The 27,213-nt window shown below is 48.7% G+C and overlaps 1 protein-coding gene across 4 annotated transcripts in view; it reads left to right on the forward strand.

The window, feature by feature from the left end:
• Positions 1 to 27,213, forward strand: part of TCF20 (transcription factor 20) — a 160,602-nt gene that overhangs the window by 61,647 nt on the left and 71,742 nt on the right. Inside the window, exon 1 of one of the 4 annotated variants that reach the window (XM_081060128.1) lies at positions 6,016 to 6,288. The exons of the other annotated variants lie outside the window; for them this stretch is intronic. The gene's annotated coding sequence lies outside the window, so the exon portion shown is untranslated. Of the gene's footprint in view, positions 1 to 6,015; positions 6,289 to 27,213 lie in introns of those variants that run through there. 4 annotated transcript variants of the gene reach the window in all.

Raw genomic sequence — 27,213 nt, forward strand, 5'->3', positions numbered from 1 at the left:
GGCTTCCCGCTTCGGGGCGCAGACAGGCATATGGCAGGAACACCACTCATTTGGTTTGGCAAGAGGCAGAATGGGACATGTGAGAGAAAGTTGGAGAGGTGAGCTGGGGCCAGATGAGGACTTTGCGTTCCAGGTGGATGAGAATCTATTTGAATTCTGAAGCCATTTGGGACCCATTGGAAAGCTTTGGGCCGGGGAACGGGGTCAGGGTAACTGTGAGGAACCTGTTGCAGGGCTGGGTGGGCTGGGAATAGGGGCTGCAGTCCCGAGGACCAGTTGGGAGTTGGAGAATCCATCAACTCAGCTGTTTTCTGTTCCCCTGAAATCATGTGCCTTGGCAGTTGTCCTCATGAGCTGGCAGGGAGATGCAGGGCAGTGATGAGGAACCTCACATAGTGTGGCTGTTTCCAGAAGACAATCACCTTGGTGGCGGGGCAGCCATTCCTGAGTCACTGGAGGGAGAGATGGACTGCACGGAACATCCATGTCTGCATTTCTCAGCTTCCCTGACGGAGAAGGCAACATCCAGCTCTGCATTTCTGCACCTGTGTCCTGGTGCCTTCCCGGTGGCCCAGGAATCATGACACTGAGGGACCAACCTGTGGCAGATGAGCAGAAGCAATTCCCATATGAAGAAATTCCGTCAAAGCCTAACAAACAAGACCTCACCTCCTTTTCCCTGGAGGGGTGTGCAGCCGATGTGGTCAGAAAGGCCAGAATCCTCAAGGACTGTGCCTTTGGGCGTCTTGTTAGCAATTCTGGGCTTCAGCTTCTTCAGCTGTGAAGTGGGGGCTGTTCGGGTGCTGTGAAGGTTAAGTGCGAGGACACACACAGAGCCCCCAGCACAGGGAACACTGGAGGCTCAGGAAGTGGTGGCTGTATCATGGCCGCGTTTTTCTCCCCGGTTTGAATTCTTCGCAGGAAGCTTGGGTTTCAGGCTTAAAATGAAGAGCATGTCAACAAAACAGGATGGAACAAAGTCTTTTCCCAGCATGCCTCAGCATGCGGCACTGCCTTCCCGCGGAGCCCAACAGAGATGGGGCTAAAAGTCTTGAGCTTTCAAGCAGAAATAATCTCAATGGAAAGGAACCTCCCTATTGTTATCTTGTGATAAAGCGATGCAGCTCTGCCGCCTCTTCTGCCTGGCTTCAGATTCCAGCTCTGCCCCCTCCTAGCTGCTCTGGGCCTCAGTTTCCTCATCTGCAAGACGTGGTAATAGTCCACCTCATAGGGCTGTTGTAAGGGTTACGTGAGTTAAGGCAGGTGAAGTGCTTAGAATATGCCTTTCTCACTACTATGGTTAGATCACTTCATTTTCACTTTAACTCTTTGTAGTTAAATAAGTGACTCAGTGGGGGCTCGAGCCCGGAGGCTGAGTTCAGAGCCCAGCTCTTCTGCTTGCGGGCTGTGCGACTGCAGGCAAGTCTCTTTAACCTCGCTGTCCCTTTCCTGTCTGGACAATGAAGATGACAATCCCTGCCTCATAAGGTGGTTGGGGGCAGTGAATGGGGTCACCTAGGTAAGGGACCCAACTCCCTGAAGCAGGTAGATCACTCGGCCACTCCTCCCACCCACTACAATTCCCAGAAGAAATTCAGACTCAGACACACGTTGGTGAGACCAAGCTGAGCCCCTAGCTCAGTGACCTGTGCTGGGCCACCATGCCAGGGGCTGCCCAGGGAGAGTCATGCCACAGTGGCAGGAGTGCCGAGTGGGTTGGGGGGTGGTCTCCCATGCGGCCGGGCTGCAGGGCGTCTAGCCATTCAGCTGTGTCTCTTCCCGTGTCCTCTCTCTGCTCACCTGTGGGAAGACACACAGTAACTGCCACGTGTTGGGCAGGCCGTGGTCTTCCAGGCATGGGGTCCGAGAGCCCACCATCTGCACACTGCCCAGTCTCCAGGGCTTTAGCATGCTACTTGTGGGGAGAGGCTGGCGCCGACCCTGCTGTCCTCTGACGTCTCTTTCCCGGTCCACTGACAGACTTTGGGACCCACCAACTGTCTGTATCCATTCATCTTTTCAGTGTTTACCAAGTGCTGGGAAGCGTGGTGTTAAGAGTACAACCTCTAAGGACCTGGATTCAGATCCCAGCTTGGCCTCTTCCAAGCTGTGTGACTGGGGACAAGTTACTCAAACTCTCTGTGCCTCAGTGGCCCTATCTATAAAGTGGGGGTGATAACAATACCAACCTCATCAGGTTGTTGTAAACACAGTGTCTGTTCATGGTAAGCCTGCATTCCTCTGGGCTGTATCCTCATTTTAATGTTATCATTTTTATGGATATGGTTTCATACCCTGCAGAGGATGCTGGAGACCCCAGGGAAGCAGAGGTGTCTGCCCTGCAAATGCTCACAGTACCATGGGAGAGATGGACCTAGTCACACAAATAGCCCAATGGGAGCTGAGGAAGGAGCCACACCTTCCATCCTGGAAGAATGGGGTGGAGGGCAGGGTTGAGGGGCGAACCTCCCGCACAGAGGTCACTGTGAGACCCTATGATACAAATTCATGCCAAGCATGTCACAGGCACACAGCCCTTGCAGGATCCCACCCTTGCCCTCCTCCCCAGCCTCACCTGTCGTTCCCCTAGCCCTGCACTGGGCACAGCCCTCCTGGGAAGAGCAGGTGCCTGCCCCATACTGCTAAGTCTTGCTTATTCCCTGGCCCTCTGTTTGCAGTCTCCCCTGCCCCCCTGAGCCTTAGAGCTGGCCCTCACCTTGCCCCAGAAAGACTTATTCTGAGCCCCTATGCCCTCTCCATCAGGGCTGACAGCTTAGTACACAGCAGGTGCTCGGTGTGGAATTGAGGCGCTGCACAAAAGATCAGGCCACCCGAGCTGTTGGTGCACTCCACATCCATCCGCTTTGTGTGTGTGTGTGTTGGGGGGGGGGGAGTGCCTGGCTTGGGACAGGCGCTGCAGGATGCTGTGGGGGATTCCCCACTCTGTTAAGCCAAGGCTTTTGTCAGTTGCCTGGAGGACTGGGAGCTGGAATTCCAGGCCCCCCTGTTGATGTGCTCGAGCTCGCAGGAGGAGAGGAAGGAGAGCTGGGGCCCTGAAGGAGAAAGGTGAGGGCTGCACGTGTGCTCAAGAGAGCCAGTGAGTGAGAGGAAGGACATCCGCCTGCCGCTGCAGGCAAGACACCCGGCTCACTTCGCACAAGTCACTGATCTGCCGAGCAGGGCCAGTCTCCTCAATCAATCGGCTCTGACGTGAGGTAGCGGAATCAGTGACCTAGAGGCGGAAGGCTCCATCTGTAATCCCGGAGTGGCCCAGGCGCCTGGAGGAGGGCAGAGGAGTTTGTAATAAAAGGGAGTGACACAGGGTTTCCAAAAGCCATCTCTTAAGCCAGAGAAGGAGGGAAAGGATTCATTTTATTCTGGAATTGAAACCCCTGATTGACTTCAGTAAGTATTTTTCGAGTGGACTGGGTTAGGAGACAAGAAAACAACAACAAATCTGTCTTTCTCTTAAAGTGTGGAAGGAAACCCAGGATTCTGGCAGATGAGACAATGAGAGAACAATGGAAGGTGGTCCTGTGATCAAAGAGGAGGGGGTTCCCAGTTCCTGAGCTCTGACCACTGTGCTATCTTGAGCAGTGACTTAACCTTTCTGAGCCTCAGTCTGCTCGTGTGTCATATTGTGTCCATTTCACAGAACTGTAGCTGTTGTTAATAAGTGCCTGACCTGAATTTTTTTATGAAAATCTCTAGATTCCCATAACACCTATGTTATGAGTCATATTACCCCCATTTTAAAGCTGAGGCAATCAAGGTTCAAAGAGGTGAAGTAAATTGTCTGAGGCCACACAGCCCAAGAGTACTCCCAAAGTGTCTGTTGGCCATAACATGGACACACGTTCTTTTTCCACATGGTACTAAAAGGGAAAGTGACAGGCCGCCAGGGGTGAAGAAGCAGAGGCTGGCCTGGCCCTAGGATTATAAGTTTCCAGGTGGAGGTCGGTTGGGCAATGTTTCATCAGGGCCCAAAGGGGGCTTTAGGGTCAATCCCAGCACAGGAGGCAGGAGCATACAAGAGCTTGGACTCCAGTTATCTGACTGCATTCTTTCCCTTTTTCACCATGCGTTTCGCGTTCCAGTCCCTCAGTCTGAAACCTGAGTGAGCTGAGGAAGAGGGGAAAGGATGGGAGGAATGACAGGGCAGGAGACTGTAAGGAAAAAGGCCTCCCTTTGCTTCATGGGTTCTCGAGAAATTGAGGGTGCCCTCAACACCCAGGGTTCAGGAAGGTCTCCTGCTTCCTTCCATGTTTGTCCAGAAAACACGGATCTGTGCTGAGGGTCCCCCCCAATCTTTCCCTCTGCCGCCCTGATCCAAGCAGAAGCTAGCACTGGTCTTTTAAAAGACTTGGTGCCAAAGAATTTGAAAATGAAACTCACAGAACAATGGAAACAGCCAAAGGGCAGGGCCGGGCGGCCTGCTCAGCTCTGCCCCGGAAGAGACGGGCACCCTGCCTGACATGCAGGAGGTGTTGGGAACCAAGTCTCCCAGAATAGCCCTGACCTGCATTGGAGCCGGCCCCCACTTTGTGAGACTGGACAAATGCCCGGAGAAATCACTGCCTTCCCCACTCACCTCCTGCGATGCCAGAATCAACTCTGGCCCTGTCTAGGATCCCTATGTTGGGGCCAGGTGTGGCTACAGCCAGGACCCTCCTTGGGTGGCCTGAGGCAAGGCAAAGTGTTAATGTGTCTGGCTAGGTGGGGTGAGAGGTGAAAAGGGTAGAGCCAGGCCCTGGGGAGCTGTGTACCTCAAATATACCGAAATCTGGGCCCCAGGCCACACCTGGTTCTTATCAGCCTCCACCTGCTGCCCAAAGCACTCTTCCAACTCCAATTTAAATTCAAGTGGGTTGCTTCAGGAAAGGAACTACTCCAACATCTAGGGCAGATGGGGGCCTACTTTAGACTCAGCAAGTTTGGCCAACATTAGGGGCATCCAGTCCAAACTGTCTCCTGTTCCCATTGTACCAATGGGAAACTGAGGCCCAGAGTGGGGAACCTGGCGAAGTCACAGGCAGGATGACACCCTCCAAACACCTCCTATCCTCACTGGCCTCACTTTTGAAAGCAGTGGGTCACAGAGCACAAACATCTCAGTGGTGGTTCTGCAACTGAGATTTTCTTTAAAAAAAAAAAAAAAAAAAAACAAGCCCGTCCGTGGCTCCATAAAACATACAGGAGATTTGCAAAGGAAGTCTGGGAACAGCCTGAGGCCTTGGCACCACGAATCCTCCACCTTATCTCCAAATTAATTCTGGACTCTGGATCCAGCCAACCAGGCATTGTAGGTTTTAATGCTGCCTGCAAGGCGAGGACAACCGGCGTTTGGTGAGCATCTATTTTACCTGTGAGGTTGGTGGGCTTCCCCACTCCTCGCTTAATAAAAGCGGAGGAAACTGAAGCCCCAAGTCATTCATCCAAGGACACGGGGCCACGGGGCTGAGGCGGCAAAGGAACCAGGCCTCCCGGGCCCTGAGGGCGTTTGGCGGGCAAAAGCCGCCCCCATGCCCGGCCCTACTGTAAAGCAGGTTACCGGGAAGAGGTCAGGCCTTGGCCCCGCGGGCTCCCCGGGCTGCCAGAAGCGCGATTCTGGCGTTGGAGGCTCCAGGGAACTCCAGACATCCCAGCGTGATTCCGAGCCACCAACTCCCCAGAAAGTTGGCTCACGGCCACTCCCGGGACGGACCGCCGAGAGCCGCGGGCCAGGCTAGCACTGGGCGAGCGGCGAGAGGCGCGCGCTGCGCCCCGCAACTGCCAAGGGGAACCCCGCGCACCCCGGCCGCCGGGCGGGGGTCTCCGCGGCCCCGGCCTGGCGCGCGCAGGCCTCGGCGCCGCCGCACGCGGGTGGGCACGCGCGCGCCCGCCGGCCCCGCCCCCCGTCGCCCCGCCCCCGCCGCGCGCCCGCCCGCGCGCCGCGGCCCAGAGCGTCCTCATTGGCCGCGCGCCGTCACCTGACGCTCTGTTATTTCCTGTGTGTTGGGAGAATGGAGAGAAAAAACCCCGAGCCGAGCCGCTTTCGGCCCCTGCGAGGCGGCCGCGGCCTCCGCCGGGGGAGCCCGCCCTGAGGCGCGCCCGACCGGGGAGCGAGCGCGCGGGCCGGAGCGAGCCTCGGGGGGCCGCTGCCCCGGCCCGCTCCGCCGCCGGCCCGGGCGCCCGAGCTGGAGGCGGCGGAGGTTCCCCCACCCCCACCCCGCGCAGCGCCGCCCGCCGCCGCTCCCTCCCCGCCCGCCCCCGGCCGAGGCCGAGGGACCGGGCGGGGGGCTCCCGCAGGTAACAGTCGCCCGGCCGGGGGGGGAGGGGCGGGGGGCAGGACTGAGAGGTGGGAGCCGCGCCGGGGTGTGCGGCCTCGGGGCTTGGGGGCAGAGGTCCTTGCCTGGCCCGAGCCGGGAGTGCTGAGCCCCCGGGACTCCGAGGCTGCGACTCGGGGTGCTGGGGGGAACGGCCCGGCCTGACCTGGAGCGCGGCGAGGAGCGGCCGGGCCTGGCCTCGCGCTGCTGAGGGGGAAAGGGCCAGGCCCGGGATCAGGGCGCTGAGGGTCTCGGGCTGGCCTGGGAGTCCCGCGCGGCTTGGGCGCCGGCCCGAGTCTGGGGGCGCCGGGGGGACGCTACCTGCTCGTCGCGGCCTCGGTGCCGAGCGGGCGGTGCGAGCGGCGGCGCCTGGGTGTCGGCGGGGTCAGCGCGCCCGCCCCGGGCCCCCGGCCGCCTCGGGGGTCCAGCTGCGCTGGCCTCTTCGCCGCGGGCCGGGGCGAGACTGGCGGCAGGACGGCCGGGCGGAGGGCGCGGAGGGCCCGGCCGGGCGGGCGCGAGCGGCTCCGGGGCGTCCGGGAGTCGGAGCGCGCCCGCCCGCGGCGGGGACGGCGGCGCGTTCATTGCCTGGCGCACACCTGAAGCCATGTGGACGCGGCCGCTCCTCGCGTGTTGGGGGCGGAGGGCGGGTCCCCGCTGGCGGGGCGCGAGGTCCGAGCGCTGGGCGGGGAGTGCAGCGCAGGATGCACTTCCTGCGTGGGGTTTTCTCCCCCTCCCGGGCCGCGGTGAGCAGGGCGGGGTGTCGGATCCGGTGGTCTCCCGGTGCCGGCGCGCGTTTGGGGCCGGAGGCCTGCAGCTCCCCGTCCCTCGTTGGGTGGAAAGTGGTGTCGAAGGAGAGTGGCTGATCCGGCCCAGCCCGCTCTGGCGGCGGCGGGAGGTGGAATGTCTCCCGTGCGCCGGGTTGGGAGTGGGATTTAGGGAGCTGGGGCGGGGGAGTGGGGAGCGGTGCCGAGCAGCGGCCGCCTGCCTGGGCCGATGGGGTACATTATTGACTTTTTGTGATGGTGGATACTCGAAAACCCTTTAGTTTGCCTTCAGGGGACAGACAGAAATTAGGATGCCCTCCCCTTTCCTCTTTGGGTTGTTTTTTTTTTGGGGGGGGGTCCTCTCAAAGATTAGATGACTCTGGTAACTGCTGTAAAATGGATGGAATTTTCGAGCTATTATCTAACAGGCAGATCTTGGATGATAATTGGACCCTTATGTTAACAGCCTCAGTGAAGAGTTTTGTAAAGCATCTTACATGGGGTGGCAGCTTCCCACAGTGGGAAACTGCACTGAAGTCCGACCTGGAAACCAGGAATCTACTTCCCGCTTTGCTACCAAACAACTATCCCTCGCCAGTTACCTACCCTCCCAAGGCTCCAGTTTCCTCCTCTGTTAAATGAGGACTCTTCCAGGTCAAGACATTACAGGCGTTTCGGGTAGTTTTGTTTTGTTTTTGTCTCACTTATCTTGTGCTTTTGTTTTAGCCAGAGGCTACCTTCCTGAGAAATAAAGGCTGTACCTTAACCTGGCTTTTAAAATCCTGTCTCACTTTTTAGCTTCCAGCCCCTTCCTTCTCCAACAGAGCATAAAACTTGGTCAGGGTACAGTTTTTTCTCAGATTCCAGATGTTCTGTGCTTTTCAGAAAGTTTGTTATATTCTAGCCTATGTTGAATGTGCCCTATATTTTTTGTCTTTATGCAAGAAGTTAACAGGAAAAAGATTTCAGAGAACATTGATTACTTGGAGCTGTGGATAATGCAGGTGTGTTTGGGTCAGTGTGTATTGTTGGCTCCAAGGAGTTTCAAGATTTTTCTATGCAAAGGATTTTGGAGGGATTTATTTCAAGTTCTTTCAAAGGATATTTGGCATTTGGCTAATTTGAAATGTCCAGTTTCAGTATTCTCCAAAAAGGGATAAAATGGAATTCCTTAATATCAACTGTGAAATGGCATGCTAGTGGAATTAACTAGCACCTCAGGGTGCACTAATTATTTGCATCCCCAATTTATTCCTTAATGGTAGCCGGATGCTTCTCTCGATGCTGAAGAACCCCAATTAGTGTCAGTGATTTTTATGGCGTGTGAGGGCCTTAGGCCGTGCTTCTGACTGGGTAGTCCTTTTAGACCAGCCTCAGAAGTGGGTCTTTGTCTTAAATTTCTAGTCCTGTGATGCTTGAAGGACATGTGCCTAATGTGGTGTAATAGTTTTTCTTAGATCACTTTAGTTCATCTGTACAAACATGGTTTCAAGAAGGGTGTCAGCATTGGGAGGTGTGCTGGTGATGTTGACTTTGGGGACGATGGGCAGAATCGTCCTAGTAGTTACATTGTAACAGTTATTGTGTACATTTACCTTTGTGTTACAGGAAAGGTTATTCTACAAAGGTAATTGGTGTATATGTGTGTGAAAGAAGGTTGCCAAGATAGTAAGGTGTCAGGAGACATAGTTTAGGTTTTATAACCTTTTAGTGGTATGGAATGGAGTGTAATAGAAATCACTTCTTTTTAGATCAGGAAATGAGAGTGGACTTCTCCTGGTGAGTTTAATCTTCTCTTCTTATAGGTGGGAAAGGATGCTAACATTTGTGGGGTGTTCGTTTGTTTTTTAATCCAGTATGCCAAGTTCTGTCCAAGGTATTTTGAGTTGCCTTACAAAATCCACCCAGTAGACCTGAGAGGTCAGTTATGTCTCCTTTCCCGAGAGGTCATAGGGTGAGCGAGGGGTCAGGATTTGGATGTGAGCATCCTCTCCCCTTGGCTACAAAGCCCTTACCAGGACCCATTGTAGCTCAGTGCCTGCTCCTGGTAGATTGGCCTTAGAATTCGTATTTCATGCCGTGCCCCCCTTCCTTTTTAAAGTTATAGTGAACTTGAAATCTGGACTTGGACAAAATACTGGAAAGCATGGTTTTTGTGACTGTGCCATGTGAGTCACTCTGGGAGTTTTTCTAAACTTTCACTTTCCCCACACCTGGCCAGTTTTGCAAGTGCACCTGAGATTTAATCTAAAAGGTGTTTCTTTCATACCCAGTTCTGCCATTCTATCTTGAGCTGAAAACTTCTTTTATCAGCTCAAAGAGTGATATAACGTGGAAGGGGCTGTCTCTTCGTCTGTTACTGGTTTATAGTGCACAGGAATCCCATTATCTGATGACTGCTCTCAGTTTGACCAGATGAGACTGGAAAGATACGTTTACAAAAGACAGCCCTCTTCCCAGTATGCCTTAGGCTCTTCCTCACGGACTTGTGTTCAAGACACCTTAGTGCTGGTTAGATCTGTCTGAGGCTTCTGACTCTGCTGCCTTCCTTATCTTTTTCTGGAGGTAAAAGTAACAAAATAAAGCAAAACAACGCCCATTTATGTTGGAGCAGAACTGTACATCAAAGTTTACGTTTGAAATATATTATGGTTGACCTTGAACAACATGGGCATTAGCGATGCTGATCCCCAACCCCTGGCACACTCAAATCTGTACACTCGAAAATCTGCGTATAACTTAAAAAAATTTTTTTTGTAACTTTTATTTATTTTAAGTGTGTTTTTCCAGGACCCATCAGTTCCAAGGCAAGTAGTTGTTTTAGTCTAGTTGTGGAGGGCGCAGCTCACAGTGACCCATGTGGGGATCGAACCGGCAACTTTGTTAAGAGCAACGCATTCTAACCAACTGAGCTAACCGGCTTCCCCTGCACATAACTTTTGACTCCCCAAAAACTTTACTAATAGCCTTTACTAATAGCCTACTGTTGACTGGAAGCCGTACCATAACATAAACAATCGGTTAACATGTATTTTTTGTGTTAAATGTATTATATACTGTATTTTTTATAACAAAGAAAGATAGAGAAAATGTTATTAAGAAAATCATAAGGAAGAGAAAATAAAATTACGGTATTTACTGAAACAATCTGCAGGTAAGTGACCCGCATAATTCAAACCCATGTTGTTCAAGGGTCAATTGTATAATGAAATCAAGGCTTTCGTAGTGAATGATTTGGTTCCCTTGCACTGAGACTGGATAGTTTTTTATTATTTGGCTGCTGAAATTCCTCTTATACCTGTGGTACCTAGAGTGTGAGCGAAAAGGTTCTCGTGGGGACAAACACAGTCAGGACTTTCTGTACTGGAGCTCTGTTTGCTTTGTAAGTAATGCACATGACCCAGCAGGTAGATGAACCGTAAAGTGATTTATTGGTTTGTCTGTGGCTTGTTATCTGATGCTTCGTTGTGGGGAAGTTAAGAAAGAGAAAACATTTAGCTACAAGGGGAAATATTCGTATTGCAGTATGTGCATGGAAGCTGTTCTGTAGGCAAGTGTGGGAGTTCATCGTAACACTTGACTGTCAGCCTGATTGGAAGATGGTTCTATGTTCGAACATCATGTCCCTGAACGTGGATTAAGGAAGGTCTTCTGTGTGTCGTGTTCTAATTTCCATTAACAAGTATTGATAGGCGCTGTTCTAAGCATGGGAGATGCAGTGGTGGGCAAGATAGCGAAGGAGCCTGCTCTGGAGACGAGACTGTGAACAGGGAGTAACTAAGGATGTCAGGTGGTGATAACAGCTATGAAGAGAATAGAAAGACAGTATGAGTGACTCGGGGAACGCTACTTCAGAGGAGTCATGAAAGTGTTGCCTCTTCTGAAGCCTTTTCTGCCAGCCGGGCAGTCAAACTGGATCTGTGGGATAGGTGAAAATGGCATTAAGCAAAGTAAATAATTTGCTTTAGCCCTGAGCATCTGAAGAGGTAAATCCAAAGAATAGAAGTGGGTTGATTGAAGTCTGCCTTCTGTTTATATCTTTATGCTTTGTGAATGGGGACCTAGCTCTAAACAGCTTAAGAGAGATCATTAGCGGTACCTCGGAAAGGGTATGAAAGAGGAATGTTGTTTGCTTTTTCAAAAATCTTTCCAATAAAAAAATGTAGAGTTGTGTTAAAATAGTGGTGAGTGCTAGGCATTGTTAGAAACATCCTTTAGCCGTGTGTATGTTTCTTTGTTGGGGAGTTGGGTTGGGGTGTTAAAATCATCATCCTTTGTTAAAGCTTCAAATGAAGCCAGCAAATAAATATGAGTAACATCTGTATGCAGAGCGCTCTTCAAGGTATTGCTTCAAATGAAGTGACTGAGTGGAACTTGAGTGGGGGGGCTGTTGAAGGCAGCAGGGATAGCTGGGGGGGCTCTGGGCAGGGGAGGAAACAGTACAGGTCGGGCAGGCCGTCTTTGCTTCCCATCGCCCAGAGAGCTCATCCTCCCGGCCTTTCCCAGCTTGCTGGCGGGCGTCCTGCGTGCCTTCACCCACTCTTTCTGTGCTCTGATGATAGAGTTATATGGAGAGCTGAAAGAAACCTAAGAAATTGGCTAGTCTAGTCCTTTGGCTTTGCGACTCAGGAAAGATGCTGAGAAGGTGGAGACTTTCCCTAAGTTATGCGGCTTTACACTGACGGTCAAGGACCCTGTGCTTTGCTAGGCTAGTGTTCTTTCCACCACAACCCGTGCTCTCACCAGAGGATTGATATTTCACAGTTGCTCTTGAGTAGAAAAAGAAAGGAAGTCTCTGGGTGCTAATGTACTCACTTAGGAAAAGCCTGTGTAGTTGCACTCTTAAAAGCCGGAGGAAAGACAGCACATCGGTCTTGAAAGCAGAGTATGGACAGAGCAAATTGTACCACTGTTACTTTTCACAGAGATACGCAGTGTTGGTTTCTTAGGCCCCACTGAGACCTAATCTCATCCTGATTATGTCTTGGTCCAGAGTGATGACTGGAAAAGCTCTTTGCCACATTTAGCATTAGTTGTGAAGTTAGAATAAGGCCCTTTAGATGTAGGGGAAATTTCTGATCTGTGGCTAAAATTGAGTACCAGAATTCAAGAGTTAAGGCCCTGGCAGTCCAGAGTTTTCACCGCCAGGCCTCAGTTTCAGGGAAGCCTTCACTCCTGCTTTAGCAGCGTCCTAAGTGTGAAGCATCACTTTGAGCTTATTCGACTGTGCCTGAGAACAGCAGGGACTCTTGGAGCAGGGCTCCTTCCCCGGACATTTCCAGTTGTGTCCCTTTGGCAGTAACGTGAGAGGGCACTCTGCTGTAAAGGTCCATGTGACGGGCACTTTATGGAGGCAGCAGAGCATGTGACGGAAGATGTGTGACCTCAGTCTGGCTCTGTCACTTATCCGCAGTGACCTGCATTTTCCCTGAGCCACAGTTTCCTCATCTGTAAAATGGAGCTACACCTTCCTTGGGCCATTGGGAAAAGGAAGTAAAATAGACAAACCATACGGGCACAGTGTGGAGTGCAGCCCCTCTCGGTGACACTAGCCCGGTAGTTGTCCTTAAACAAGCATTGCCCGTTGTGCTATGTACCGAGGCACTGGAGTGCAGCAGGGCTGGTTCCTGCCCAGCCTATTGCTTTTATGTCCTCAAATATCTGCCCAGTAGAGAAGGGCAATTAAGTAGGTGTATCAGGAGTGCTCTCATGGGGGAGTGCGAGGTGCTGGCCCAAGACACGTAACCCTGACTTAGAAGGTCGCCGAGCCTCCTCCAAGAGGACCCTTTACGTCCTCATCACCCACTTGTCTCAGCTCCCTCTCCCCGTCTGTTGGCTCGTTCCTCCTTTCTCCTTGACCCTTGGCCTTCCCTGGACTCCCCGAGCGCTCTCGGATCTTCCCAGGCTTCCTGACTGTCCACAAACCGACGACCCCACGCTGATACCTTCAGCCAGACCTCTCCTACCGTCTCCACCTCCTGCTTGACGCTGCTGCTCGGACAGCCCCCCAGTAACTTGAGCGTCACAGTCCGAAGCTGAACGCGTATTCCTCACAAACACACGCCTCCATTTCCCCGCCTTCAGAAGGAGCTTTACTACCCACCGAGTTCTCCAGTCAGAGCCCCCTTTTCTCTCAGCACCTTCCACATCTAATCCATCACCATGTCACGGGCAGGGCTGTTTCAGAATCTGGCAGGAATTTGTCCCTCTGAGCCACCATCTTCTCCTACCTGGAACACTGTGACTGCCTCTTACCATGGCCTCCCCATTTCTATTTCTTCATTCCACTTGGCCTAGAATAGTCAACAGTCACCTGTCTCCTCCACTTAAAAATCTTTTAACGGTTTCATGTAGCACTTAGGAGAAACTCCAGACTCCATGCTGTTTCTCAAGGCCCGGAATACCCCAGCCCCTGCCTGCCCCTCTGACCGCCTGTCCTGCGGCTTTTGCTTGCCGTCCTCCAGCCACATTCACTTTCTCTTACTCTCCTGAAGGTGCCGTGCTCTTTCCCATCGTGGGGACAGTGCTAATGCCTCAGGCCAGCCCAGCTTTTTCTCATCCTTCAGGATATTTGTTGAATGGATAAATGGCATGAGACAGCGGGTGGGGTAAGGAGGAAAGGTGTCCTTGGAAGAGCTGAAAGAATGAGTTTGGCTGTGGCCTAGGTGGAATTACTCAAGCAAAGCAGCTACGAGTCAGGCAGCCAGAACTCAGACACACTGCTGAGAAGAGTATAAAATGATGCCACTACTTTGGGAAAACAGAACTTTCCTAAAAAGTTGAACGTATGTCTACCCTGTGATCTACAAGTTCCATTTCTAGGTACTTATCCGAGAGAGGTGAAAATGCTTGTCCACATATAGGCCTTGTACAAAAACGTTCATAGCAGCTTTCTTCATGATTGCCCCAACTGCAAATAGCCTGATGTCCATCCGCGGGACAATGAATAAACACACTGGATAAACACACTGGATAAACACACAGTGGAACCCCACTCCGCAATAAAAAGGAATAAACTACTAATACGTGTAATAAGGATGAGTCTCACACACACTATCTGAGTGGAAAGCCAGACACAGAAAGTACACAGTGGATGATCCCATTTATAACACATTCTGGAGTAGATAAAACTATGCTACTAGAAATCAGATCAGGGGTTGCTTCTTGGCTGGAAAGGGTTTGACTGGGGGAGGGGACAGGAAAGAACTCTCTAGAGTGATGGAAATGTTCTCTGTCTTGATAGGCATTCATCGATTCTGATTGAATCATATATTGTATGTAAATTATACCTAAAAAGAATCTAGGAATTGCCCTAGATTCCTTCCCCCACACACACTCTCAACGTTGAATCTCCCAGCAAGTTCTTTTACTTTATGTCCAAAATATATCCTGAATTTGTTCTCTCCGATCCCAAGCACCATCTCCTTATCTGGACTACTGTATTAGTAGCCTCCTGACTGGTTTTCTAATCCCCTATTTTTACCCTCTTCCCAAATCATTTTTCCACCTATCAGCTAAAATGGTCTTTAAAAATCCAAATTGGATTATGTCAGTTGTCTTTGTCCAGCCAATAGCTTCTCATTGCTTTCGTGGGGGCCAACAAGGGCTCTCTGACCCCTGCCTCCCGTGGGCCCCTCTGACCTGGCCGCCTCCTTGCTCCCTAAGTTGCAGCCTCTTTGACCTTCCCGCTGCTTCTCGACACCTCCAGCTCTTTTCTACCTCGAGCTCCTCCCTCTGCCTAGAGCGCTCTGCCTCCCAAATGGGTGAGAGACTTGTTTCTGTTTGTCATTCAGATTCAGTTTAAATGTTTCCTCAGAGGTTTTCTGTGACCCTCCCTGTCTGAAGTAGTGCCCCAGGCATCACCCTGCTGGGTTCCTAAATTAGATCACCATCTGAAATGGTCTTTTATTTATTTGCCTGTCTCCTCCTAGGATTAAGCTTGGCTGTTTGCTGCTGTACACTTCATATCTGCAGCAGTATTTGGCCCACAGTGGGCCCTGTGTACTGCCTAAGCGAAGGCGGTGATGGGATGAGAACTGTTCGGGAGGCACGCTTGTGAGGGCGAAGGAGGGTCCGGGAGAATCAGGACCTGCGCCTTGGAACTAGGTGATGGTGGTGCCGTTTGCTGCAGTAGAAAACATTGGAGAAAGAAGACGGGTGTAGGGACTTCAGTTTGAGATGCTGGTAAGGAAGGCATCACGTGTTTGAGGCACAGGTGACCGAGGAGAAGGCACGGGGCTGCGGGCTGAGACTGGGAGGTGAGCGTGTGTGTCAGCCTGGGGCGGGCGGGATGAACGGGACGAGTGCGGAGAAGGGGGTCCTCCCTTGTTTCCTGCCGGGGTGATGGGCCCCTGCCGCCAGTAACGGGCCTTACGGAGCTCAGCCCCGACAAGGTTCTGCAGTTTTAGACACCGCCCCTCACCCCCAACCCCGGTTCTGTTATGTCGCTAGTAATGACAAGTGCTTGGAGCGTCAGGACAAAAACCAGGAATGGGAACGTTAAGGGCCGGGTGGTGTTTAAGGAGCAGGAAGACCGCAACCAGACAGGTTTGGAGAAAAACCCAGAGAGCATGATGTTTCTAGCCAAGGGTGCTGAGAAGTGCCAGTTGGGAGGGGAGGGCATAACTGAGGCCCGGTTGTTAGGCATTGAAGAGAGAGGGAGGTGAAGAAGAGGGGACAGCAGGTTTGGATTCAGGTCTGCCTGAAGTCTGGCTGTGAGCACAGCAGAGAGAGCCTTGAGCCGGGAAGGGGCCCCCACAGGGCCGTTTGAAGATGCCGGGGAGTGTTGGATTGAGGACCTTCCTGGAAACCTCAGGCCCAAGGCCACCCAGGGGACTGGCTTTGGGTAATAAGACTCCCCCTTCCTGAGGAAAGCAGAGGTGTGTGGGTGGGAGCACACGGGTACTGGGCAGGAGGGCAAGGGGTGCTTGCTTGTCTGTGTATTGTCTGCAGGTCCTCTGATGAGGCCCAAGAGTGAGGCGGAGAGTTGGAAGCTGGAAGAAGGCAGGAGAGGTTTGGGAAGACTGCTGTGGCAAGCGGATAAGCCACTTAAGGAGACAAATATTGCAGGGGGCACGTAAAAAGTAGTTTGGGTGAGCTCTCTTCCTCCTGGGGTTTTCGAGACGGCTCAGACCTTTATGCTTCTCTGGCTTCCAGTGATTTGGACTCAGCTTTTCCTGCCTCGTGTCTGGCAATTGCAGTCCCTCCCCCGTACACCTCTGCCATTCCCATCGCTAGACTAGGGACTCGTACGTTACTGCACAGCTCTCATGTCTTATTTATGTTTCACCAGGACTTCTGTAGTCTTCACTGTGTTAGGGAGGGCCACTGTTCTAAGTGTTGTGTCAGAGCAGCACGGGACGGGGGGCCACTCTTACTCCCTCGGAGCTGGGCTGCCCCCGGTCTGCAGAGGCACCTGGGGCCCAGTGGCCTGGCTGGGGCACAAGCGGTGGGAGTCATCCGGCCTCTTCCCAACCCCAGCCAGATCAGCTCTCGTCATCTCTCTCTTATCTTTCGGGTATTGGCATAAGATTTTTGCTGGAAAAACTGCAAAATATTTCCGAACATCACGGAGCTAGGCTCTAAGGTCCTTGCGTCAGGTTGTGTTTTGTTTTGTTTTACAGCCCCAGCAGCTGGCACGCTGCCTGTGAATGCATTGCGAGTGCGCTTCCCGTTTTGCCGCCGAGCCTTTGCTCTGGAATGCCCTATCTCGCTTCTCATCTTTGTCTGTAGATTACAGTTACTGTAGGATGTGTCTTTTCACCACAGGATTGTCTCTTCTTAGATGGCCACCATACCTTGTTCATCTTTATGTCCCTTTCCCATAGTAGGTATTAAAGTAATGTTAAATTGGGATTTGTGGAAAACTTGCAAAGCATTCCTAAGAGTGAGTAAAATGGTTGAAGGATGGGGAAAAATTTCAGAGAAAACATCAGCCAAAGAAGTAAGTTAATTTAGCCTGTAATGAGTTAATGAGGGCCTTAGGTGTGTTCGAATGATGGCTGTTCCTCAACTCAGAGGAAAACAATACCGTGTTTCCCCGAAAATATTAATTTTCCCCCCGAAAAAATTAATATAAGACCTGGTCTTATCTTACTGTAAGACTAGGTATAACATAATACTTATATTAATTTTTGCTCCAAAAGACGCATTAGAGCTGATGGTCTGACTAGGTCTTATTTTTGGGGCAACACGATAGCAGATGAGGTTAGATGGGGTATTAGTGGTGTAGGTGAAAAAGCCAAAGGACTCCCTGCCCTGTGAGGAAAGCGGAGGATTTCTTCTGGAGCTTTGGAACAGTGGGATAGACTCACTTGTGTTCGGTAATTCCTTGATGGCAGAGGTAAGGGGAACATGCCCTCAAGATTCCAGCCAAATGACTCCCTTAAACTCGACGTACACGGTCAGTGTAAATGAACCTACAGATTTACCAGTATGTGCATTAGCGAACAGACAGAAGCAAAAAAGTACATGTTGCATCGGATTTTGTGGTTTTGTTTTGTTCCTAGTGGACACCATGGTTCCCCCAAAATAAGACCTAGCTGGACAAATCAGCTCTCATGCGTCATTTGTAGCAAAAATTAATATAAGACCCTGTCTTATTTTACTATCATATAAGACAGGGTATTTATAATATAATACAATATAGTATAATATAATACTAGGTCTTGTATTAATTTTTGCTCTAAAAGACACATTAGAGCTGATGGTCCGGCCAGGTCTTACTTTCCGGGAAAGCACGTATGTGAATTTAAACATAACATCAGTAGACTCTTCATCTTCTTTTAGTTGAAGAAGTCTTTGTGGATGGGGATTTAAGTTCCAACATACTGAATAGAAGAAATTTGAGTTGGAGTGAAGGACTTTGCAGCCTGCATCATACTTTAAATGGCTCTTTAAAAAAAAAACAACTTTAAAAAATTTTGTTAACACTGGCCAGCAAAGTGCTAAAAGTTGGCTACCCCTAAAGATAAGGGACACAGGCCAAATGAAGCTGATGGGAATGAGACAGCAGAGAAAATACAAGAAAAAGAAAGTTCTATTTAATTTCAGCTAAGTATATAGCATGCTAGGCACAAGAAATGCAAAAATAAAACATCTTCCCTTTCCTTGTTGTTCAGTGTCTGTGGGAGAGTCAGACCTGGAAAATTAATATTTATAAAATCTATTTAGGGTCGGTAAGGCTGTAACGGGTGTCGCTGGAGTTCTAGGAGAGAACTAGGGAGAAAATCAGAGAAGGCTGCAGAGGAGGGGACGTGTGAGCAGGACCTGGAAGGATGGATGGGAGAGGAGATAGCCAACTGGGCGAGTGGGGAAGGGCCATTCCAGGGGCAGGGAGGTCCTCCAAGAATCAAGGCTCAGTAGTATGAGGTGCATTAACTAGCCCAGTGCAGGTTCTCGGGGACTGGAGATCACAGGGAAGGGACGCTCAGAGGGAGTGTAGGCCAGAGTCAGGTGGGGGCACCTTGGTGATGGGCCTTGAATCTGGGCCAGGGCACTGGGTTCTCATAAATGGAACAAGGTTTTGTGATGTGAGATGTGGTACATGTTCCGATTGTGAGGAGCGGTGGAAGTGGGAAGGGGATGGGAGGGCTGGAACAGATGACGGAATCATCAGCCTTGCCTGTTCTGGTTTTCCCATGGCTAAAGCCCTAATCTACACGAGAACGATCTGTACAATTCAGCAACTGGTTTCAACAAAATGAATTTACAGGAATTTTTAGCATTAATCCACTCTGATGTTATTTACCAAAAACTTGAATAAGTAATACTAAATACTAAATGTAAATAATTATTTTATGTAAAAAATTCTAAGTTTCAGGCATTGTTCTAAATACTTAAACATCTTAATTTCTTAATTCTTATAAAAATCCTCTGAGGTGGTACTAGTAACTCCATTTTCAGATGAGGAAATTGTAACAGAGAGGTTGAGTGACTTGCCCAAGGTCTCTCTCATCTAAAAAGCAGAGCCAGGATTTGAAATCAGGCATCCTGACCCCAGATTCTGTGCCCTGAACCTGTACACAGTACAATTCTGTGTTTAATTCGAATGAACTGGAAGATAACTCTTGCAGAGTAAGTTTGTGAGCCCTTTGAAGGAGAAGGGTTTGGTTTTGGATGGAAAAAGTGGAGTGGAGCCCAGGAATTGCTGTTTTGGGGCCTCCCTGTTGGGACATCATCCATGTGAGGCAGGCACTTCCTGTTCTCCATCCTGGTCCCAGCGCCTAGAACAGTGCTTGGCATGTAGTTAGAGCTCAGCAAGCCGTTTTTGTGCGATTAACCAATGAAGTGCAGTTTTGCTGCCAGCTCAAAGGACTGTCCCATGGCAGTGTCAGTTTCTTTTTCCCGTTGGTTCACTGTTCACGGTCCCTTTCTGAATTAATGAGTTCCATGAGTTTATTACTTGCTGGTTTTTGTTGAACTTACCTTGCTCAGCTTTCAAAGGATGCCAGCTCAGTCTACCTTTCGCTGGATTTAAAAAATTAGCAATTTATTTTCAAAATCAAAGTGCTAGGTTTTAAGACTTCAGCAGAAATCTTTTTATATAAATATCTTTTGTTGGTGCTTTTGGTTTTTCATATACCTATATTTAAGATGTGAACCTTGAAAATGTTACTAAAGAGAACTGGAATTGACTTCTAATTATAGTAGTTGATATCCTGTATTTATGGAATCCTTTCTCAATAGACCAAGCATTATCTCTACTTACCTCTTCTTGCCAGTATTCTTAATACTCGATACCGATCCATCTGTATCTGCTGAAGAAGCTTCTTCAACGAGCCATTGTTTAAATCTCTTCCAGGAACCCGGTGATACGTAATACAACTCAGGAGGTGTCTCTGCTCATCGAAGTCACAATGTTGGCCATGTACAGTCATATATCTGATTTCATTAGCAAATTGATAGGTGATACGAGTCCCTCACAAAGAGCAGACTAATGTTTACTCCGCTTTAGTTCATTCTAAATTAAATCGTTTGGGAATAGGAAAGCAGGCAGTTTTGTCTCTTTGCACCTATAAATGAATGAAAGACTTCGGTGCCATAAGCCAGTATTTTGTTTGTCTTGTTGACCTGATTCAGCTTATTAACATTTTATTAAAATACGTACCTCATAGTATTTTCTTTTATGAATAAGATTGGACTCTAGTAAATTAAAAATTTGAAACAATCCCACTATTCTAACAGTATTTCTGTTCTAAAGTTAAAAGGGTCATATGAAAATAGTTACTTTTGTTGAAATAGTTGTACATGGTAATAATTATATCTGTTAAAGAAAAAAATTTCAAGAATGTTAGCATAGTGTTTTTGTTTGAACAACTTTTAGAACTGTCTTGTATTGAAATGTATCATTTTATTATAAAATTGGTGTGCTCGTGGTATTAAATTCAATCAATACAGAGATGTATACTCTTACTGCCCAGAGATAACTACTGTTTACAGTTTAGTGCATATTCTGTGCTTTAAAAAAATGTCTTTAAAATATTTTTTATGCTTTATTTTTTTTAGAGCAGTTTTAGGCTCAGAGCAAAATTGAGAGGAAGGTACAGATTCCCCATATGCGCTCTGCCCTCACCCACACACAGCCTATTACCAATGTCTCCTGCCAACCTGGCACGTTACTTATAATTGATGAACCCACATTGACACGTCATTATCACCCAGAGTCCATAGTTTACATTACAGTTTACTCTTAGTGATGTACATTCATTCTGTGGTTTCTGTTTGCAGGTGGTTGGTTCATCTCCTGAAGACTTCTTCAGTATTTGTTTCAGACAGCCTATGCTAAATTATTATCTAGTTTTTTTATATAGGAACGACATAATTTCTGTGTGTATTAAACCACTTATCTAATGGCTAACATCTATCGATCCTTTACCAAGTGCCAGGCCCAGTGCCCAGTATTTGTATTCATTAGTTAATTCTCAAAACAGCTGTACTTCATCTGTAAAATGGGGATAAAGAAACAGATTCAAGAGGGCTTAAGTCATCTGTCACTCAGCCACTCAGTGATAGAACCAGGGCTGGGACCCAGCCCTGTGTGGCTCTGAAACCTCTTTCTCCCTTTAACATAAAAGGTGTACCCGTAAAAACGCCTAGCTGCTTCCTTCCCTTCCACTGAACTCAGGCAGCCCCCACAGACACACATGCTCGTGGGGTCGCTCTCACCCATTTCTCTTCACAGTGTTTATCTGACGTTTTGGTCATTTATCTGTTTCTTCCACTAGAATGTAAACTCCATGGATCGAAACCGTGCCTTCTTCACCTTTGCATCTCTGTTGCCTAGAGCAGTGAGTGCGTGGCACACAGTAGGAGCTCACGTTTGTTGTAACGATTGTGTAGCATACGTGTATCAGTGCATGAGATTTACTTTTAATCGCTTTTCTAGGATAAACATTAAATTCGTTTCCTTTTTAGTTCGTGATTTAAGTGAGAGAGTTGAAGGAGAGGTCCCTTGAGAAGGTGCTGAGGAACTGGTTAGGTGGGTGACCGTCTGTTGTGGGTGAAGAGATGGAAGTGGTTTGGACGAGCAGGTGGGAGACCACCGAGCTGCTGTCAGACCTCCTGGTGATAATTTCTTTTTTTTTTAGATTTTATTGGGGCAGGGGAACAGGTCTTTATTGGGGAACAGTGTGTACTTTCAGGACTTTTTTCCAAGTCAAGTTGTCCTTTCAATCTTAGTTGTGGAGGGTGCCGTTCAGCTTCAAGTTGTTGTCCTTTCAGTCTTAGTTGTGGAGGGCGCAGCTCAGCTCCAGGTCTAGTTGCCGTTTCTAGTTGCAGGGGGCGCAGCCCACCATCCCTTGTGGGAGTCGAACCGGCAACCTGTGGTTGAGAGGACACACTCCAACCAACTGAGCCATCCGGGAGCTCAGCGGCAGCTCAGCTCAAGGCGCTGTGTTCAATCTTAGTTGCAGGGGGCGGAGCCCACCATCCTTTGCGGGACTCGAGGAATTGAACTGGCAACCTTGTGGTTGAGAGCCCGCTGGCCCACGTGGGAATCAAACCGGCAGCCTTCGGAGTTAGGAGCATGGAGCTCCAATCGCCTGAGCCACCGGGCCGGCCCGGTGATAACTCTCCTTCGCCAGGCCAGGGCCAGTCTCTTCCGAACTGCTGCCAGAAGTCTTCTCAAATACCGCCTTGTTATGTCCCTTAGCTGTGCGCTGAATGAAACATCCAGGCAGGAGGACCCTGCCCTGCCTTTCCAGCCCAGTTTCCCTACACGGGTCCTCATGCAGATTCTGTGTCCCCATTTCCACGCGTGTGTCTATGCACTCTTTTCCCAGTCTCCATCTGTTGAGATCTCTATCTTTACTGGCCTTTCTCAAATGCTCCTTCTTCCATGAAACTTAACGTTCCCTTAACTGGGTGTCTTTTTGTGGCATTTGGTCATTTTCTTGTGTGCATTTAGTCTCCACTTTTTATCAGACCCTTCTGTGTATGTTCTGGCCTCCTTCCCCAGTCCTCTCTGAGGGGGGATGATGGTGTCAGTACTCCTTATGTTCTCTGCAGGGCGTGGAGTATGGGAGTGGCCTGTGAATGGTTTTTAGGCAGAGAAGCACCAAGGTAGACAAGAGGCAGAGTTCATGGTATTTAGTTTGGCACAGGGAAGACTTGCCCCTAGCCAAGGATCGTTTGGTGGTCAGGAACCTTTAGAAGAGAAGCCAGGCAATGGGGGTGAGAAGGCAGGTAAAGAATGAGGTGTAGCGGGCCTCTTGCATTGGGCTAGAAGACAGGAAGCCAGACAGGGACAGGGCTAGGTGAGGAGCAGCAAGTCCTTTTCATAGTTCTGAGATGAGTCCCAGTACCTGTCCTCAGGGTTGTCACCAGTAGAGTGAGGGAAACATAGGTAGATCGAAGATAATACATTATAATAGTTTGGCCATAGAGAAGGGAAGGTGCTAGAAAACACTGGTCGATTCCAGAAAAGTGATCGCAGTAAGAGCTAGCGAGCTTTAGCAAGAGTGCACTGGTCCTGAGCTGGTGGGCACAAAGGCTGGCATCGTGCTGGAGTCAGTCTCAGGGTCAAGATGTCCGTGGTCCTGTCCCCCTTTGCTGAACATTGCAGAAGATAGCTCGAAGATATTTTAGGACGACGACGACGGAAGATTGGCTTTTAGTGTCAGCTCAGGCCTTAAGGTTTCAGAAGTAGGTCAGTGTTAAAAGAAACAATAGTGAATTTAGTGTTTGACACCCTTCTAGCAGCTTGTTCTTCCGAACTTTGTGCGTTTGCAGGGCTGGAGACGGAGTCACGGGAGGGAGCCAGGATTGAGGGAGGCCGAGGAATGAAATGCTCACTCCTGGGTGTCCTCGGGTCTCTTAGACTAAGATACCATTTTTGGGTTTTGCTTTGTTTTTTTAATTTAGGTGAAATTCACACAATATAAAGTGAACCGTTTTAAATATATTATCAACTCTATAATATAATCTTACAACTGAAAGTTTGTACCCTTTGAGCAAAATTAACCGGTTTGAAGTGAACAATTCAGCAGTTCAGTGGCATTTAGTACGTTCACCCACCACCTCTCTCTGGTTGCAAAACATTTTCAGTACCCCCATAGAAACCCCATGCCTCCAGCCCCTGGCAGCTACCAATGTGCTTTCTGCCTGTGGATTTACCCTTTTCGGTTATTTCTTATAAATGGGATCATACAATCCCAAGTGAAATGGGACCCTTTCACTTGGCAGTTTTTGAGGTTCATCCACATTTTGAGGTCCCTCTTTGTTGCAGCACATGTTAGTTCCTCATTCCTTTTTATGGCTGGGTGCCCTTCTGTTGGACGGCTAGACCAGTTTGCTTACGCTCACCTGCTGATGGGCTTTGGGTTGGTTCCACCTTCTGGTTACTTGGAAGAATGCTACTATGGACATGCACTGCATGTACTTGTTTACCTTTTTTCAATTCCTAATAATAAATTAATAAAGTAGCTGGTTCCGTGGTAACAAATGCACTGCATTTGAGATGTTTCCGTTTGCTGCAATCGGGGAACCAATACGGACACCTTCTTGTTAACTAAACTGCATAGTTTGTGTTTGGGTTCACTTTTTGTTCCGCATACTGTGGATCTTGACCAAAGCATACCCGTCATGTATCCAGCGGTACAGTGTCCTACAGGATAATTTCAGCGTCCCCAGAGTCCCCTGTGCCCCACCTGTGCAGCCCGTCCTCCCCCCAGGGGACTCAGGGGACACTGCTTTTCCAGAATGCTGTGTAGTGGGAATTGTACAGGCGGTGGCCTTTTCAGACTGGCTGCTTCCACTCAGCAGGGTGCATTCACATTGCCTCCACGTGTCTTTTTGTAGCTTGGTAGCTCTTTTTTTATCGCTGAATAATATTTTATTGTTCCACAGTCTGTTTATCCATTTACCTATCGAAGGACATCTCTGTTGCTTACAAATTTTGGCAATTACAAACAAAGCTTCTATAAACATGAATGTGCATTGTGCAAGTTTTTGTGTTTACTTGCATTTCAATTCATTTGAGTAAATACTTAGCATGGCTGCTGGATCATATGATAAGACTATTTTAGCTTTGTAAGAAACTGCCAGACTAGCTTCCAAAATGGCTGTACATTAACCTTCTCTCGCTCTCGCTCTCTCGCTCTCGCTCTCTCTCTCTCTCAAAAAAAATAAATTTTATATAACGTAAGAGTTGCCATTTTAATCATTTCTAGGTATGCATTGCACTGGCAGCAGTTATTCCCAGTGTTGTAAAACTACCACCACTATCTGTTTCCAAAACTTTTTCATCACCCCAAACAAACTATGCACCAGTTAAGCAATAAATACCCATTCCCTCCTCCTTTGCAGGCCTCGGGACCTTTAATCGACTTTCTGTCTCTGTGAATTCACCTATTCTGGATGTTTCATATCAGTGGAATCATGCAGTAATTGTTCTCTTGTGTTTGGCGTATTTCACAGAGCTTCATGTCCTCAAAGTTCATCCATGTTGGAGCATCTGTCAGAACTTCATTCCTTTTTATGGTTGAATGATATTCCACTGTGTGTACGTGCCACATTTTGTGTGTCCTTTCCTCTGTTGGTGGACACTTGGGTTGCTTCCACCCTTTGGGTATTGTGAACATTGGCAGTGAACATTGCAGTGAACATTGGCATACAGGTATCTGTTTGCATCTCTGTTTTCTTTTGCATATATGCCTGGAGTAGAGCGGCTGAGTCAGATAGTAGTAACTCTGTCTGTAATTTTTAGAGGAACTGCTAAACTGTGCTTCAAAGCAGCTGCGCCATTTTACCTTCCCACCAGCAGTGTATGTGGGTTCCAGTTTCACAACCTGCCCAACACTTGTAATTTCCCCTGTTTTGATTATAACCATCCAGGCAGGTGTGAGGTGGTATCTCATTGTAGTTTGCTTTGAATTTCCCTCATAACGTTAAGCATCTTTTTATGGCCTGTTGGCTATTTGTATGTCTTCTTTGGAGAAATGTCTATTCAAGTCCTTTGCTTATTTTTTAATTGCTTATTTTTAAATGTTTTATTGTTGAGTTGTAAGAGTTCTTTATATATTTTACATACTAGACCCTTATCAGGTATGTGATTTACATGTCTGGCAATTTGGAGTTCTTTTCTGCTGGTATCATTTGAACAAGTTAGTTTAGACACATTGGTTTAGATATGAATAAGCCTGTACGCAGGTTTAAACAGTAACAGAATCCCAGAAATAGAAGAAATTTTGAGTGATTTTTGAAATTTGTTTGATGTCTATATTTTTATTTAGTCATTGTATTTTTTCCTGATCTCTTTGAAGCCTGTACCGCTCACAAGACCCAGGAGACCTGGAGAAACCAAGCTTTGAGAGTCAGTCTCAGCGTGCATCAAATATTGTGAGCCACTTTATTCCTGAGACAGGGACATTTGCAGTTATGCATTGAATCGTGTCTCTGGGTTTTATCTGAAGGTCGGATTCCAAACACAGAATCACAGGAGCTCTCCCCAGTCAAGGGCCGCCTGTCCCGAAACTTCAATCGAGCTGTGCTTCAGGAAGGGTTCGTTTTCTGTCCTCAGCACAGTGCTGTGTGCAGGGTTTTGTGGGTTAACACTGACCTTTCAGCCGGTTCCCCTCCCACTGGAGTCCCTCTATGGGGAGTGCTGTGTTACGGAAGCTGTTCCCTCTGTGTTACCTCCTTGGATGACAGGTTCATTTAGCAGTTTGAGCTTCATAGAAGGAAGACCATGATCCTCGGGCCTTTGACCAGATTGATTTTCATGTAACTCGAGGAGCCCACCTCGTACGTGCATTCGCTTCCTGATTAGCTGCTCTGATGTCCTCTGCTCCCCAGTGACGGCTCTTGGCTCTGTAGCTCCTGGTGGAACTCTCCCTGTGCCTCGTCTTCCAGGAGCCAGCTGCTCCGTGTGGCTCAAGTAATAGAGGAAAAGGTGCTCAGTAGACTTGTTATGTCACCCTGAAGAGTCCAGAAAGAACTGTTTAAATTTATCATTTTAAAAAATTCTGTATTGGGTAGGGTTGGGGAGGAATGTGAAGAAAAGATTCTTTGAGTTTCTCTTGCTGAGGACATTGAATTAGATTGTGAGCTGTGCTTAGTACAACGGAAGGAATGGAAGTAGCTCGCAGGCCCACACAGCTGGGTAACGTTGGAGTGTCCCTATTACCCCTGCAAGTGCCTTTTAGTTTTGTGGCTTTTAAGTTTAAACCCACTTTCCTTCTAAAGACTTCTTTCTGGCAATTTTTTTAATTGAAATTTATTGGGGTGACGATGGTCAACAAAACTACATAGATTTCAAGTGTACAATTCTGTAATACATCATCTGTATATCGCGTTATGTGGTCTCCACCCAGCGTCAGTTCTCCTTCCATCACCATATATTTGATCCCCCTTACCCTCATCTACCACCCCCACCCCTTACCCTCTGGTAACCACTAAACTGTTGTCTGTGTCTATGAGTTTTTGTTTGTTTGTCTTGTTCCTTTGTTGCTTTCAGTTTTGTATCCTACATCTGAGTGAAATCATAGGTTTCTCGGGTTTTTCTGTCTGACTTATTTCGTTTAGCATAATAATCTCAAGATCCATCCATGTGGTCACAAATGGCAGTATTTCATCTTTTCTCATGGCAGAGTAGTATTCCATTGTGTATATATACCACAACTTCTTTATCCAGTCATCTATCAAAT

The sequence above is a fragment of the Rhinolophus hipposideros genome, assembly GCF_964194185.1.
Source record: "Rhinolophus hipposideros genome assembly, chromosome: 9".
Classification (NCBI taxonomy): Eukaryota; Metazoa; Chordata; class Mammalia; order Chiroptera; family Rhinolophidae; genus Rhinolophus; species Rhinolophus hipposideros.